A 17,637-nucleotide genomic window follows, 5' to 3' on the forward strand; every position below is an offset into this window, starting at 1 on the left:
TTCTGTGAAGTTACACATGGACAGCCCACCCTGTTTCCTCTCCTAATCCAGATCCAAACTCTGTTTTATGAATAAAGGATGTTTCTACCAGATTCTAAAAGTATATTGTCTTGCCACTTTAATTCTCTTCGGTATGAATTTTCATCTACTACATTTTCATGGGTATATTAGTAGAAATTTGGGACAGGCTGGAACAAGACTGGTAGCCAGCTTCCATTTTAATCTGTAGCACCAAATTTTATTTTTGACTCTTCCATTTCTCAGATGACAAGTTTTACTTTTCAACAAGTCATTTTTAAGCCTAGGGGATAAACTATATCCAGTGTCCCTACACAGTCACTTTTTCCAATTCTTTATCAAATCCTCTTTATATTGTTTTCCTTCTTGCATCAAATTAAGTCTGACATCAATATTTTCTTTACTTCCTGGATCTTTAGGGAGGTGATGTTGTTACAAAATGTTACAAATATAAGTATAATGCTCTGCTTAAAAAGAAAAAGAGAGGTTCTCATAAGAAATGAGAAATGTGGAGCCCCTCACACTCCCAAGTCCAAGGCCAGCTTTGCATCCCTTGCAGGAGAGCTTCATCAATTTCCTCCCTCTGACCAGGTGTAGGTGCTATAGTTCCAGGGCAATATCACATTAGTTCCTCTCTCCTTTTGTCTTTCATTTCACCCCCCCTTCAGGTTCAAAATAATCTTACAACTCAATACTTTCCAGATACACTCGATTCCTTCATTTCCTGTTATATGTTTTCTATATTTCTATTTCTTTTAAATATACTTAACTTTCCATTGTCATTTTTCATCCTTGATCCCTACTCTGTCAAGTTGCACTGATTCCTATAAAATTTTATTTCACGATTGTGTGCTTTCTTCCTTCTCTTTATTGATCTTTGCCCTGAATGCGTTGGCATGTGCACAAGGTGGCTTTCGCCTTGTTTCTGGACATATTTTTATCTGAGAGTTCCTGTGATACTTCACACCATGCTGCTTCTTTTTCCCCCCCGACCTATTGTCCTCTGTGACATCTGCTTTTGCAATTTTATCTGGGATTTTCTTCCCTCTCCCTAAAAATCAATGCTCGGGCCAGGGACTCTCTTGCCAAACACATTCTTTCCAATCTTTGTGAAGTTCCTCCAGGCCTGTAGGAATCCTCCTTCAACTGATTAAAGTGGTGGGTTGGTTTCCCCCCCACCCCCTGAAACTTGGAAGACTAACTGCTGTATGATGTCCTTGGCTCTCCCAGGTTGAGGTCATATGTAAAGATCTCAGATTACTTGTGACCTTGATCTCACCCTGCAATCATCCACTATATGCTTTTTCGTTAGGGGGCCATTTGTACACCCTTTTGTTTTAGGATGAAAAGGGAAATAGCTGCCTTATAGAGCTGAATATAAAGAGAGAACAAGTAGAAACAAACCAACCTAAGGAAAATTTCACTAACAACACTGCCTTGTATATATTTGTTAAGAGGATAGATCTCATGTCAACGGTTCTTACCACAATAAAAATAAATAATGATTATCAGCTTTAGAAAAGGAAATTCAAGCATCAGAGTGTGATGGTTAAGAGCATGAGCACTTATGTTACAGAGGATTGAATCTGAGTTCGTGTTTTGCTTTGTACTAGCTAGGTGACCTTAGACAAATTAATTTACCGTCTGAGCCTCAATTGCATCCACTTTTAAAATAGACATAGTGATAGTAGCAATATAATAGAGATGCCAAGAGAAATATTCTAAATAGTGCATATAAAGTGTTTTGCATATGACAGAGACAATATCTGAATTATGGTAAGTGTTCAATAAGTGTTACATGCAATTTTTTAAAAGTTATATTATCAATGCAGTGTCTGCCTCCATAGTCATCAACAAAAGCATTTTTGACCATTTTCCATCCTGCCTATATATTGACATATTTATATAGTATAATTCAATCTAAATAAAATTGTATTGTTTTCTTTTATTTCCACAAAGATTTCATGACATTTTAAAATGTATGCATCACAAGTTCATTAAAAAGATATGCCATAATTTACTTAAACAATCCCCTATATATTGAATATTTACAAGAAACTTAACATTTTTTTCCCCCACTTAATCCCCCAGATGAAGATAGCTTTTTTCTTTGGATTGGTTCTTTGGGAAGCATTTGTAAGTGTTATATAATTTTATTTTTCCATCAACAATGTAAGAGTCACCATCTCAATCCTTGTCAGTGCCAATTAATCATCCTACATAATAAAAGGCTAATATGCAAATTGAACGAACAGCGGGACAACCAGTCGCTATGACACGCACTGACCACCAGGGAGCAGATGCTCAACACAGGAGCTGCCCCCTGATGGCCAGTGCACTCCCACAAGGGGAGCGCCACTCAGCCAGAAGCTGGGCTCATGGCTGGTGAGCACAGCAGCGGTGGAGGGAACCTCTCGCGCCTCTGCAGCAGAGTTAAGAATGTCTGTGGGGATCGGGCCTAAGCCATCAGTCGGACATCCCCCAAGGGTTCCAGGACTGTGAGAGGGCACAGGTCAGGCTGAGGGACTACCCCCCCCCACCCCCAAGTGCAAGAATTTCGTGCACCGGGCCTCTAGTTATATTAATATTTTGGTAATTTGAGAAAGTGGTTTGGTATAAATTTAAATACAGCTTTTTAATTTGGTTTCTTTCCTGGCCAGAGAACTGGGAAGAACTCTCTGACATCAACCCAGTGCCAGGACAATTTTGTTGTTGTTGTTGGGTTTTCTTATTGAATGTATTGGGAGTGACACTGGTTACTAAAATTATATAGGTCCCAGTTGCACAATTCTATAGTACATTATCTGTGTATTGTACTGTGTGTTCACCACCACAAGTTAAATCCCCTTCCATCACATTTATCCCCCCAGGACAAAATTTTTATATGGGGTGAGGCAGCACTCAAAGAGAGTCAGTAGAGTATAGTTTGTTCAGTCATCCTGGAGAGCTGCTATACACTGAATGTTTGCTCCCCTCTTTACCCCACCCCCCCAAATTCATCTGGGACCTAATCTCCAGTGTAATAGTATTTGGAGGTGGGGACTGTGAAGGTGATTAGGGCATGAGGGTGGAACCCTCATGAATGATATCAGTGACCTTATAAAAGAGACCCCAAAGAGTTCCCTTGCCCCTTTCAGCCATGTAAGGAAAGAGCCCATCTATGAGCCAGAAAGTGGGCTCTCACTAGACACTGAATCTGCTGGTGCTTTTACCTTGGACGTCCCAGCTTCCAGAACTGCAAGACATAAATTTCTGTCATTTGTAAGTCACCAAGTCTATGGTAATTTGCTACAGCAGCCCAAGTGGAATAACTTAAGGGCAGTTTGGAAAGGTGCATAAGAAATAATTTCTGCCCTTTGACTAGGAGTTATGTTTACAGAAAGTGAGTCTAATTTTTATAATATAAAAAATTTGAAGAACTCAAGTGTCCAACAGAAAGAGAATTATTAAATGAGTTGCAGTACAGGCATACAGTAGACTACCAGGAAGTCATACATCCTGCTTAGACAGAATACTTTAATGGCAGGGTAAACAGGGGAGGGAAAGAATAACATAACATTCTAGGTGCAATATGATCTCAATTATGAGGAAAAGATGTAAAGAAAAAGTGTAGAAAGCAGTATGCCATAATAGTAATACTAGATTGCCGCTGAGTGGTAAGTTTATGCTTGTCCTGTCTTTTAACATTTTCTAAATTATTCCAAATGCTGGTCTATTATGGCAACAATTCGGAGCAGTAAAAAATAATAATAATAATAAAATAAAGAAAAGACCCTCTGGTATAAAAATATCAATGTGCTCATATGGAATTTGAGGCAAGTAACTTCTAGACTCAGTCTAAACTTAGCACTTCCTACTTCACAAACTTGACTCTATTGTGTTAACCATATGTATAACACAGCTTCCCCACTTGACCTAAGTCTTTTTAGGAACATGGAGGTTGTCTTCCTCATTTGTAGATTCCATCTCTGACTCTATCTAGTGTCTAATTTAGTCCTTCAGACAAAATTAGTGATTACTCTTCATTCAGTCATTTAAGAAACATTTACTTAGTGCTTAGTGTCCCAGGCATGATAACAAGGTAGGATTTTTCTGCTCAAGTTGCTTACGTACCAGTATAGTTCCAGGAAGGAGATAGTAACAAAGAGGAATTCCCTGGCTTGAGCACAGCAGTCAAGTTACTAGAATGTCAGCTTCCATGCCCCCCCCCCCCCCCCACTGCTTTCAGATATTAGAAGGCCTCCTGAACTCCCCTTGATGAACCCACTCATGAGAGACTTATCCTTCCCGATGCTGATGCCTGGGCACTGCTGCTGGGTACTCCAGCATCCTCTGATGCTGCCTTCCTTTCCTATAGTCTCAGTCTCCACTTCGAGGCTTAGCTTCTGCAATAAGCCAAGACTGTGTTGGTCCCACCAGATGCTTTTCCTGTATTCTTGGGTCTCTCCTTGTTCTTTTCTTTTTTTCTCCTCCCACAAGCCCAGGAAAACCTGAGGCCATAGAAATAGGTGGAGGGGCACACCCCTACCTCAGGGATAGGAGCCATCATCCTTAATTCTATTGCCTCCACAGAAGTAGAAAATTTAATTCAGAAAATTAAATTAAATCTCACACCACCCAGTGTGAGATCCCCTTTATTTCTTTCATCTTTCCTCTCCCTGTCTCTTCTATCCTCAAAACTGGCCGAATGGAAGAGGTGTTCATCTCTGATTCCCTGTCTTCACGTTTTACGAAAGCTCATCACTTATGGGAAAATCACTGCCAAGGTAGGTGGTGGAAATGAAGAAGCTCAAGGTTGACACAGGACCAGGGGAGAATTTATCCATTGGAGAAAAGTCCCCAGTAAATTTTCAATTATCTTCTTTTGGTCTGACTTTTCTCTCTGATTTGACAGGTAAATCCAAACACTGCTCTTCCCTAAATTTAGACATTCAGTTGCACCAGCAGGAAAATGAAAATGTATCATTTCCCCCTCTTCTTTCTATTTCAGCCTCAACGGATTTCTGGGTGGAAAAAAAGCTTCAAGGTCATCCAGTAAAATGCCTCATTAGATCATTGAAATTCCTCTGCAACATCTTACCAAGTGGTCCTTCAGTCTCTGCTTGTACTCCCAAGAATGGGACTTCATCACCTTTCTGGGCAGCCCACTCTATCTTTACACAGCCCTGGAAGTTAAAATGTTTTAATTCCCAGTGAGTAAAACTGTTTCCCTCATGCTTCTTTCCTTAGCTCTAATTCAAGCTCTTAACATGAGATTGAACAAATCTAATTCCTTGTCCACTGGAAAGCCTTCCAATGCTTCCACCCCTCTGATTTAGGCTACACTCCTTCCTATTTTGAATGCTCTCATTATAACTTTGTAGAAAAAATAAAAACGTACATAATCTAATTTTCCTAATAATGCCCAAGAGATAACAAATAAATCATAATAAAGTAAATTGATTCATTCATTCTATTCATGCAACAAACACTTAAAAACTTCTCATCATTCTTCTAAACCTAGCGCAAAGATTTGGGAACAGAGACAAATGAAGTATACTCCTCATCCTCAAGAAGTGTTCTAGTGTTAGATAGTTGGGTTTGAGTTCCTGTTCTATCTCTTGATATTTGAGTGACCTTGGACAAGTCATTAGGTTTTAATTTTGTCATAAGGAAAATACAGTATTAATAGTACCTACTTCATAGGGTTGTTGTGGGAGTTACACAAGATGACTCATGTAGAACTCATTAAAGAGCCAATAAATGCTGACTGTCATTATTAGGAGCACGTGAAAACGAAATGAGGTCAGTTTTAATACTGTGTGTAGATTAGCTAAAACAAGAATATGCTCCAATAGTAGAGTGGGAGTGGGAATTGGGGAGAGACCTAACCAAGATCTTGTGAAGGCCTAGAAGAGCAGGTCTTCAGTGTTGTTGTTTTAAAGCCAAGTCTGGAGAGATGGAGGAATTAGGTAGGTGAAGCTGGAGAGGGGTCTTCCAGGCAGAGAGATCAGGCTGTGAAAATGAAAATGCATGAATCTTTGAGATCCCAAGAGGTGTTCAGAGAAATCCAAACAATCCAGAATGGCTGGAACACATGTGGTAATGGATGAGACCAGGGAATTTTCAGGGGTCATTAAACCGAAAACTTTATAAGCCAGGCTAAGAGAATAAACTTTGTCCTATAGGTCATGGGGAGACAATGAAGGATTTCATGTGAAAAGATCACATGGGATCTGTATTTTAAGATCTCTCTGGAAGAGGGTGAACTGGAGAGAAGCCAGACAGGAGGAATAATGAATTCCTCAGTAGGTGGGTTAAGCTCATGTTTAAGGCACCAATAATGCAGGGGTGACTGAGCCTGAATTAGCTATATGGTTTATCCACAATTTTGCACACAGTGAAATATAGAGAAAAGTTTTTTTAATATCAGCATATGTATAAGCTTTGGGTTTTATAGTCTGGTTTTACACTGATTTTGATTTACAGATAGGAACAAAGGAATTACAGTGCCTAGAGCACTTAAAATTACATTAGATATATGAGCAATGATAAGGGTTGATATTTAAGGCAACAGCATTGGTGATAAAGGCAGGGGGCAAAGCTCAAGGAAACAAGAACCACAGTGCAATTCTCTCCCCTCTCAGAAGGTAGATCAAGGACTATAGTTCTTTCAGTCCAAAATCTTGCCCTGAAAGTAACAAAGCATGACAATAGAGTTGCCTCTAACAAATTAACTTCTAATGTCAATAATATACTCTAAATGCAGCTTTACCATTTTCCTAAAAATAGTTGTCCAAGATATTCCCTAAATCCATATCTATTCACCTACTTATCGAATATTACTAAGTTTCAGTATGAAAAGAGAAGTATGTTAGATCTGGAGTACACTGAAGTAAATAACTAAGATGTATTGCCTATCTTATGAAGTTTATAGTCCAGAAACATGGATAGAAACTAAATTTAAAAAACACAAAATTCGTCATTAAGCACATTTGTTAAAAGAAACTACTTTCTTTCACAGCCAATTCTTTAAAAAAAAAAATTATAACATGAGATCTAGACATCACCTTCTATCCACTTTTCCACCCATTCTATCTGGCTTGCTTCCTTAGAATTGCCATTGATAAGATGATCAATAAACACCCTGTTGCAAATCCAATGGACAATTTTCAGTCAGCACATTACTTAAAATGTCAGCAGCATTCAACACGCCTTAGTTCTTGAAACTTTCTCTTTCCTTAGCTTCTGTAACATCACAATCTCCTCTTCACCCCTTTGCTTCTGCTTCTGAGTCTCCTTTGCTGACTCCTCTTCATGTTGGTGTTCTTTGGGTATCTTCTCATCTTACCCTTTCTTTCCCTAGGTGAGCTTATCCACTCTCATGGCTTCATATATTCTCTACATATTTCAAGATTTTTAGACTTAAATTTCAGCCCTAATCTCTTGTGAACTAAAGATTCATAAAAACCAATAGATTATCTAATACCTCACCTCGGATGCCTCATGAGGATCTCAAACATGACATGTCCAAAATGTAATTATTGGACTCCTGACTCTTCCTGTCCCAAATATGTTCCATTTATGGTGTTAACACTCTCATTAAATGGCATAATAAACTACCCAATTGCTCAAGAAATGTAGGTGTCAACCCTAACATCTCCTTTTCTATTAACTCTAAAACATCTCTACCTCTCTTCATTTCTCCTTGCCCCACCCTAGTCTAGGCCACCATTATCTATCACCTGAATGACTGGGATACCATCCTAATTTATCTCTCCAGAGTTGTTACTACTACTCCCCAAAATTTTCTACACAGGGACCAAATATTTAAAACACACACACCTCTAATCATGCCACTTTCTGTTTTAAACTCATTAATGATTTACCTTTCACTGAGTATCTAGTCCAAATTCACCATGACCTTCAAGAAGGCCCTACATGATCTGAGAAATGACTAACAAGGCCTGATCTCTTTTTGTGACACTCTTATCTCCATGTTCTTATCATAGGAATCTTTCAGTTCCTCAAACATTCCAGGACCTCGAATTCCTCTGGGTTCTTGTTTATGTTCTTTCTACTCCTTAGACTATTCCTTCTGTGTGCCAGTTCATGTCTAGTATATCACTTTCTGAGATAGCATGTATTTCTTTATCTACTTATTGTCTTTTCCCTCCCACTGAATGTAAGTCCCCTGCAGCAGGAACACAGACTATTTAGTTACTCAGTAGTCTCTGACACATAGTATTCAATGAATACTTACTTAATGATTAATTAGTTAATCATCAGACTGCTGATTTGGTTAGCTTTCTGTATTATAGGTTCTTGTTGTACTGCCTACTTCTCTGTAGCATCGATCACTGATGTAATTCTACAATTACTCATGATGAAAACAGTGGTTATGACTGAACAGGATTTTGAAGGATGAATGAGGTGTCAAGTCACTTGACCACTTCTAGCTCTTAATTATCTACTGAAAAGATAAAGTAGGAGGATGAAGTAGGATGGATCTTCTTTTAGCTTCTTTTGAGCTATCGAATCTAAGTCTAGGCAATTCAGGATTCAAGATGCAATAGGTACTTAGATGCTGAGAGGTGCCAAGGGACAGAGGAATGAGCGCTATGTTAGGAAGAAGGGACTCTGATTGCAGTTTTAAAGGTTAGTGCTAGCTATGAGACATTTGCCTTTCTGTACCACAGTAGCTTCTTCCATAAAATTAAATAAAATAACACCTTGCCTAGTGAATTAGTCAGGGTTCTCCAGAGAAACAGAACCAATAGTATATATACTATTTATTTATATCGGGTATCGGGTTTATTATAAGATACTGGCTCCTCGTGATTATGAGACAGAGAATCCCATAATTTGCCATCTGCAAGCTGGAGACCCAGAAAAACTAAGGATGTCATTCAAAGGCCTGGAGAGCCAACACTCTAGATTTCAGTCTGAGTCTGAAATCCTCAGAAACAGGAGCATGGAAGGCAAGAGGAGAGCTTTGACCAGCTAGAGCAGTCACGTAGAGAGAGAATTCCACCTTCCTCCACCCATTTGTTCTATGCAGGCCCTCAACAGGTTGGATGATGCCCGCCCACACTGGAGAAGGCCATCTGCTTTACTCTGGCCACCAGTTCAAATGTTCACCTCTTCCAGAAACACTCCCACAGGCACACCCAGAAATAATGTTTAACCAGCTCTGTGGGCATCTCCTGGCCCAGTCAAATTAACAAATGAATTTAACCATCATACCAAGACTAGAAATAGAATCCTGGATTTTGTCTACTTTTTAGATACATGTCCATCTACTCTCCATCCCTTTCACCCAATATTCATGTAATTAACAGTCAGTGTCGGCAGCACAGTGCCAGACGTTGTGTTAGGCATGGGAGATTCAATGATTCATAAATCAAGACTCTGGGAAGCTTAGTTCAGAAAAGAAATCATATAAGTAGGTAGTTTCTAATTCAATATTTTAAGGATGAGATAAAAGTATGGGCGCCACTCTGAGACTAGTACTTCTAAAGGAAATAAGAACTGAGCTGAGTCTTAAAAACAAAAGAAAGAAATGCTAACTGGGAACACTGGGAAGAAAGATTGAGAAGGACATTCTATACCTGTGTGTGTGTGTGTGTGTGTGAGAGAGAGAGAGAGAGAGAGAGAGAGAGAGAGAGAGAGAAACAAAAGGAAGAAATGCTAAGAAATGCTAACTGGGAACACTGGGAAGAAAGATTGAGAAGGACATTCTATACCTGTGTGTGTGTGTGTGTGTGTGTGTGTGAGAGAGAGAGAGAGAGAGAGAGAAACAAAAGGAAGAAATGCTAAGAAATGCTAACTGGGAACACTGGGAAGAAAGATTGAGAAGGACATTCTATACCTGTGTGTGTGTGTGTGTGTGTGTGTGTGTGTGTGTGAGAGAGAGAGAGAGAGAGAGAGAGAGAGGAGGCAAAGTAGATACAGCAACATGAGCAGGAAGATGTGGGCAGGCACTACAAACAATCCATTGTTCCTGGATCACGGGTAAGGTGGGAATGCTGAGAGCTGGAGCTAGAGAAGTGAGCTGAGGCTGGGTTATGGCAAATCTTGGGTGGCTTGGGCTATATCCCCTAGATAACTGGAGACAATGAAGGTTTTTAAACAAGAAAGGCAGGTAATGTGCTCAGATTTATGTTTTAGAAACGTCATTCTGGTAGCTGCATGCTATTTGGAATGGATATAGATGAGAGGTAAAATGGGGACCTACCTGTCAATTCTACAAACCCTTAGGCAGCATTTCATTGTGTGCCTCTGTCCACATATATAATCTGAGAGTTAGTTGAATATGGGCCTTGGAGATCATCTGTCCAACCCTGATTTAAATTAGAATCCCCCTGCCAAGTCCTAGCCAAGCGGTTCCTGTACACACACACACACACACACACACACACACACACACACACACAAACTTGCCCATTATTGCACTGCATGCAGACAGCTCTCCAGGCATGCAGACATTGGCAATCGGCCGGGGGTTTTATTTCCCCAGGTACCTAGTGTAGCACAGCCACCGCCTGACAGATCTAATCACAGGCGGGGTCTCTTTCACAGTCATCCCAGAGTAAAAGCGCAGTGTGTTCCCAAGGAAATGACTGAAACATACAAATCAATTGCCCTTTTCTTCTCTTCTTTTTTGACCCCATTTTGAATGCAAGTATGAGGTTTGATAACAGTATCAGGAGAGGAGATGGATTTTGTACGTCCAGGGACTCATTGAAAGAAAAGAGATTGCAGGAAGATAGAAGTACTCAGCCTCACACCAGCCTCAAATATCGCCCAGCTGCTCCGGAGAATAGCCAGGGACCCAATCACACCCTCAAATGTCAGTGTCAGGGTGGGAAAAACATCCGGCGCCTTCTCCTCACTGCCTTTGGCCGGGACTTCATCATCACTACCCTGCTTCTTGCTGTTTCCTGCCCATGTCCTAGCAACCAGCCTCTTGGTCCCCGTTCATACATTTCCCCTACCTGAGACACCTTATACCAAGTCCATACATTTAACTTCAATGTATTCTTCCAGCCCAGCCCAAATGTCTTCTCAACTGTGAAGTTTTATTCGGATGATCTCTTCTAAAATTTTCATCACTCCAAATGTAGCTTTCATATGATACCCATCGATGTTTGCCTTGCATTATGATTATTTATACCCACATCTCATCTCATCTATGCTGAGAGCTGCTTGAGGGCAGGGTCAGCCTTTACACACCCTGCTGAGTGGCCTCTGGTTTGGCATGTTGAAGGCACTGGATCAAAGTTTGCTAATTAAATAGGTGAAGTGGAACTGGAGCTCACAGATATAAGTGACCTAATTTTGGGCCTGTAGGGATACAATTTAATCATGAAAGGAACTCGAAGAAGACCTACTTGTTCCAGAAAGAGGCTAGTTAGAGACTATATTGGGGACTTCCTGCCTTCTTGCCAGGAAGCAAAATGTTATTCCAAGAGGGGTGGTCCCCTAGGCCTGCATCATGTGGAGGCCGGGACAAGCATGTGCTTTGGGGGCAGATAGATCTGTTTGGGATCTTGAGTTGTACATTAACAGCCATGTGGCCATGGGAAATGTACCTCACTCCATCTAAAAAGCAGGATATACCCCCGGGAGAATATCACACAGCAGACGTGCAGAGCCTTGCATAGTGACTACCACACTGCCACCTCTTAACAAATGTTAACTTCCTTCTTCTTCCTCCTCTACCATGCTTAGAATCCATCCAATTCCTGTTTCATACACAGCTGCTTATTAAAGAAAACATGCTACACTTCCATTTTCTGAATACCCAATTACCTGGAAATAGGCCCACGCTGCCATGTTTGTATCTATCTGGTGAACCCAACTACTGGCCTGAGCTGAATGGAGTGGGGATCCTTTGCCATTCCAGTCCCTCTCAAGTAGAAGTCTGGAATTGGAGCCTTCAGTTTCAATGGACTGAAACACTGAGTCAACCGATGATGAGTAGCTTAGACATCAAGTCCTATGGAGCCAGGTGAGAAAGAGTGTAGATGGTTGACCAAAGCCACTGATGATCTGAAACAGTAAAGCTTCTTCCTCCCTTTGACATCTTCTCTACTCAGGGTCTGAGCTCCAGTTCTCATTACTTCCTGCCTGGACAACTGACTACATCAGTGGAATCCATGTCTCAATGTTTTATGCCACCTCTCTCCATCAGCTTTTCTGCAGCAAGAGTGAAAGGTCCTTTTAGAATAAAATCTTGTGAGGCATCTCTCTGGTCTACACTCCTTCAATGATTCCCATTTTCCCACAGCATTATTTTCACAAAATTCTAGAGAAATACTCATGCAGATAGAAGCTGGTACATATAGCTATGTGCTATGGGGTCAGAGATGGAAGGGATGGACGGAGCCCATCTCAACCTCAAGTCTCTTAAGTCACAGATTGTATTCACTGTCAATGATCCACTTGTCAATCTCTTTCATGGTCTCAGGGTGAGAGATTCTTCAATCAAACTGAACGAATGGAATAGAATAGAATAGAATAGAATAGAATAATAGATATTTAGAGATAGATATTTATTATAAGGAATTGGGTAATGCAATCATGGAGGCTGGGAAATGCCACAACATGCCATCTGCAAGATGGAGGCCCAGGAAAGCCAGCAATGCATTTCCAGTTTAATCCAAGTGGTCTGAGAATCAGGGAAGCCCTTGCTGTACAGGCAAACCTTGTTTTTATGCACTTTGCTTTATTGCACTTCACAGATATTGAGGCACGACCCTCCACCAGCAAAAAGATTATGACTTGCTGAAGGCTCTGATGGTGGATTAGCATTTTTTTCCAGTAATACAGTATTTTTAACTAAGGTAGGTACATTGTTATTTTAGACATAATGATACTGCATGCTTAATGGACCACAGTTTAGTGTAAACATATTTTTATGTGCACTGGAAAACCAGAAAGTTCGTGTGACTCGCTTTATGGTGATAACTGCTTTACGGCAGTGGTCTGGGACAGAACCCATAATATCTCCCAGGTGTGTCTGTCATTCCCAGTCCAAGTGCAGAAGAAGACCTGTGTCCCACCTCAAACAGTCTGGCAGAGAGCCAATCCTTCTTTCCTCCACCTTTTTTCCTGTTCATTCAGACCCTCCATGACTCAGATAAGGCCACTCCCAGGGGAGGGCAAGTTGCTTTATCCCTCACAGACACACCACTAAAGTGTAGTCAGATATCTGGGTGCCCTGTGTCCCAGTCAAGTTGACACATAAAAGTGATGGTCACACAAGGAAATAGTGTTACATATTTTCTTTTGCTTTCCCTTTTCATTCCTTTGTTGGGGGGGTGGGGACGGGGAAGGAAGGAGCATGTCTAGGATATAGGACAAAATATACAATGAAGTATTTATTGGAGTCCTTTGATGGTCCTGGTTTATAACATTGTCCTGGTATAATTAATAAATGGGGTGAACTTCCATTTTCCATGAATAGGAACCACCTTCATTACTGATCCGGATGATAAAGTGTATGGTCCCTCTAGAGCAGCGGTTCTCAACCTGTGGGTCGCGACCCCTTTGGCGGTCAAATGACCTTTTCACAGGGGTCGCCTAAGACCATCCTGCATATCAGATATTTACATTATGATTCATAACAGTAGCAACATTACAGTTATGAAGTAGCAACGAAAATAATTTCATGGTTGTGTCACAACATGAGGAACTGTATTTAAAGGCCCAGAAGGTTGAGAACCACTGCTCTAGAGAAACATGACTGATAGTGCTCTTCGTTTTTCTATTACTGCTGGAACTTTCATGACATGTAAATGGACTAAGGGTCTCAAAAACAGAATTCCCATAATTAATCCTCATCATTCAAATGTCCAACATTACTTTGTTACAATAAAATACCCAATTCTGTCTTTTATTTGTCCATAGAATTGTTCAAGGGAATTCCTCCAGAGAACCAAAACCTGTGAGCCACTTTTTCATCACTGAGGAGAACAAAGAAACCCTTCACTTTATCCAGGTCTCCTCTCTCTGTTATGTTTCTCCTCTCTTCTGCAAAAAAGAAAATGAGCTGTTTAGCCATTCATTAGAAAATCTCAACTCAATTATTTCTCAGGTTAAACAAAAATATATTCTGCAGAGTAGAGTAAGTTTTCAAATTCACATCTTGTTTCCTTTCAGGTTTATCTTAAGAGATGAATATTCAGACCACTCTATTTATTGATGAGTTTTCCATCCCATTGAAGATACTGAGAAAAAGTGGAGATGTTTTTGGGTGGTGGGGGTGATGCATTCTCAGAGAATACTACAAAGGTGACTAACATGTTTAAGGGTACATGGATGTGAGCCATTATCATATCTGAGCAGACAAATCATGTGTCTATATGTGTGTATACTATTTTCCACACATAGAAGCTTATTTACTTATTTGTTAATCCTCACCTGAGGATATTTTTCCCATTGATTATTTTTTTAAAGAGAGTGGAAGGGAGAGGAGAAGGAAGGAAGAGAGAGAGAGAGAGAAGGTGATGGAGAGACATACCCCGACGAGGCAGGGATCAAACCTGCAACCCAGGTACATGCCCTTGATGGGGAATCAAACCGGTGACCCTTCAGTGCATGGACCAATGCTTTAACCACTGAACAACACTGGCCAGGACAACCACTGTTAAATATTCTTAATAAAAGATCATTACACTTTAAAATAAATAAAAAAATAAGCCCCAAGTCACTCTCTCTCTCTCTCTCTCTTTCTCTCTCTCTCTCTCTCTCTCTCTCTCACACACACACACACACACACACACACACACACACATACACATGAATTTTCTATACTTTTGCATTATCAGTGGATTGATTCACTGGTAGAAAACAGAAGAAAACATATTTTGTTTTGTAAACCCTGTGTAATAAACAAAACACCTAAAATGTATTTTGTAGGATCAAATAAGTTGCTTGCTTTTGTGTGATATGGCATCAAAATAATTTTAACATTTTGAAATGAAGGTTCATCGTGCCCCCTGAGTTTTCATCATATGGACCCTGGCACTACCTGCACCTGGTTTGAGAAGGAAGGACTCAGTATTGCGCACAAAATTCCTGCTACCCTTTATACTCCATTATTCATTCCCTGCTTCCCACCTCACTTTCTGGCTCCATCTGGCTGAGGTTGTTGTCATTGGATTAGAGGCCATGGAGGGTGTGGACTGAAGCAGGGTCTGCAGAGGCACACTGCCTGGGGAAGAATCTGAAATGTGCTGCTCTCCTGGCCTCAGACAAACTACTTCCCATCTCTGAGCCTTGGTTTCCTTAGCTATAAAGTGAAGATAAAAATGTATGCATCTTGCCCGGCTGGTGTGGCTCAGTGATTGAGCGTCCAGTTCAATTCCCAGTCAGGGCACATGCCCGGGTTACAGGCTCAATCCCAGTGGGAAGCATACAGGAGGCAGCCAATCAATGATTCTCTCTCATCATTGATGTTTCTAGTTCTCTCCTTCTCCCTTACTCTCTGAAATCAATAAAAATATATTTTTTAACAAAGTATATACCTCACAGAATTACCATGAGGATTAAATGAGCTAGTACATATCAGGTGCTGAGCAAAGTGCCTGGCACTTAAAAAGACTATATAAAGGTCAGTTACTAATTCCCCGAATGATCGAAATGACACTTCTCCAAGCCATTGTCCCTGGCTCCCTGCTGGGACTCTCTCAGTGACCTCTCCAGGGACTCCTGTGCATCATGGACCCCCAGAGGAAGCCCTCCCACACCCCCGACTACCAGGCCAACTACAGGATCAAACTGAATCCACCCACCCCTGCCTTTCCAGTGTGTAGCCCAGAGATGTGCAAGTTCCACAAGTTCACTAAATGATAGTAGAGTTAATGCATCTTGAAAACAGCAAAAGAGACACAGAGGAAAATGGGATTCCTTTCCCAGATGAAAGATGAAGTTTCAAGGTTACTTTTTTTTTTCTTTGAACAAAATGGGGCAAACAGGTCCTTTGGAAATTGATTCTCTCCTCCTTGAGTTACCGCCTTGGCCACACTGAACTCACCCACATTCATCCTGTGTCTCTTGGAGGATGGCTCACACTTGTCTCTTTCTATGATCTCAGTCATCCTTCCTGGCATGAAGCTGGCATACTTCACCCTGACCCCAGGGCAGTGCCCAGTTCCCTGAGGTCTCATAGCTCCTACTAATGGAAGGGTCACTGGCTTCTGATTCCTTTGGACTGAAAGAGGTGCTGTCAGGATTCTGGACCTCCATGTAGAAAGCAAGGGGCCTCTGAGAGCCAATTAAATTAGATCATAGCCCACCTGTGCAGGTGAGTGAGGCACTGCCCAAAAGCTTGACTCAGAAAGGGATAGGATTTGAGGCACTCCCTGGGCAGGACCGACCTCTGCTCTAACTAAAAAAGAAGCATGGTAGCAGGCACCCCACCCCCTAAAGAGATTCTCCTCTCGAGCCCTAGTATTCCCATGAGCAGGTATTTCCGAGCAGATGGGCCCTGGCTGGAGGGCTCAGGAAGAGACTCCTAGGAGGAGATGGCCCACATGCTGGGCCTCTGGAGGTCTACTCTCAGATGGTCACACATGAAGGAGGCTTGAAAGGCAATTCCATGACTGATAGTTCTTCTTTCAATTTCTTAGAAATTGAGGGGTTTCAGCTATTGTATCCAAGACCAACTAATTCCTTGAAAAGGAAGCCAATGATCTGTCAAGGAACTGGAACAAGACCTAAGCTTTGGTGGCCTTGATATGAGCACCTTTAATCAGGGACTTGATATCTAATGTTTGCCTTCTTATCTTAGGGAACTTGGAGGAAGGGGGAAATGCTGGTGGGGATATGATCAGTAGTGTAGTAACCTCTTGTTCACTAGGCTCACCTTCCAGTCTAACCACTGAATCCCGTTTCTCTTCTATAACCTGCCCTCATTCTGAGCATTTGTGAGGGAGGAGGAGTGGGGGCACTGCTGGAGAGGCAGGGCACTTGGAGAGCAGGGATAGCTGGCAGGCATCCCATTAGCCCAAGCCTGTCTTCCGAAGATGCTTCAATGAGATGACGTGTTTTTCCGTCCAGGAAGCTCTCTGCCTCTTGAGACTAGGGAATATTGGGGAGCATTCCCTTGGCCCACCTTTTGGAAAGGGAGACTATACCTGGACTTCCTCCTTCTCCTCTCAAATTAGATGGGAGAGAAGATGGCTTTCCCAGGAACAGCCTAGCAGCTTTTGCAAGTTTTATGAGATCATGCGAAAGCTCTTGCTCTCAGTAGCATGCTCCTTTGAGCTGCCATGCTACTTTGCTTTCAGCATCCTCTAGCTCAGGTGTCCTGGGAGCCAGATGTAATATCTGAAAGGCAGGGAAGCTTCCACAAAACAGCTGGCTCCTGTCCCTGGGTTATACAATCTCTATCCCTGCACAGAAGACCTCTTGAAAGTTACATTTGATGTTTTAACAGGTCAGGTTTGATTGTCTACCTATTCTAATACCAATGTTTCAGACCCAGCCAGTCTGTTCACAAAAAATCAGGGCTGAGCTCAGAGCTAGCATGTAAAAAGAAATCAGAACATGTTGGTGAACTGAGCTGAATTGGGGCTTTCTGTTCTGCTGGAACTTTGGGAATTTGAATATAAAAACAAGAATAACAAGTCT

This window comes from Myotis yumanensis, unplaced genomic scaffold (genome assembly GCF_028538775.1).
Source record: "Myotis yumanensis isolate MYYU_CA2020_CCGP unplaced genomic scaffold, mMyoYum1.0.hap1 SCAF_12, whole genome shotgun sequence".
NCBI classification, from domain to species: Eukaryota; Metazoa; Chordata; class Mammalia; order Chiroptera; family Vespertilionidae; genus Myotis; species Myotis yumanensis.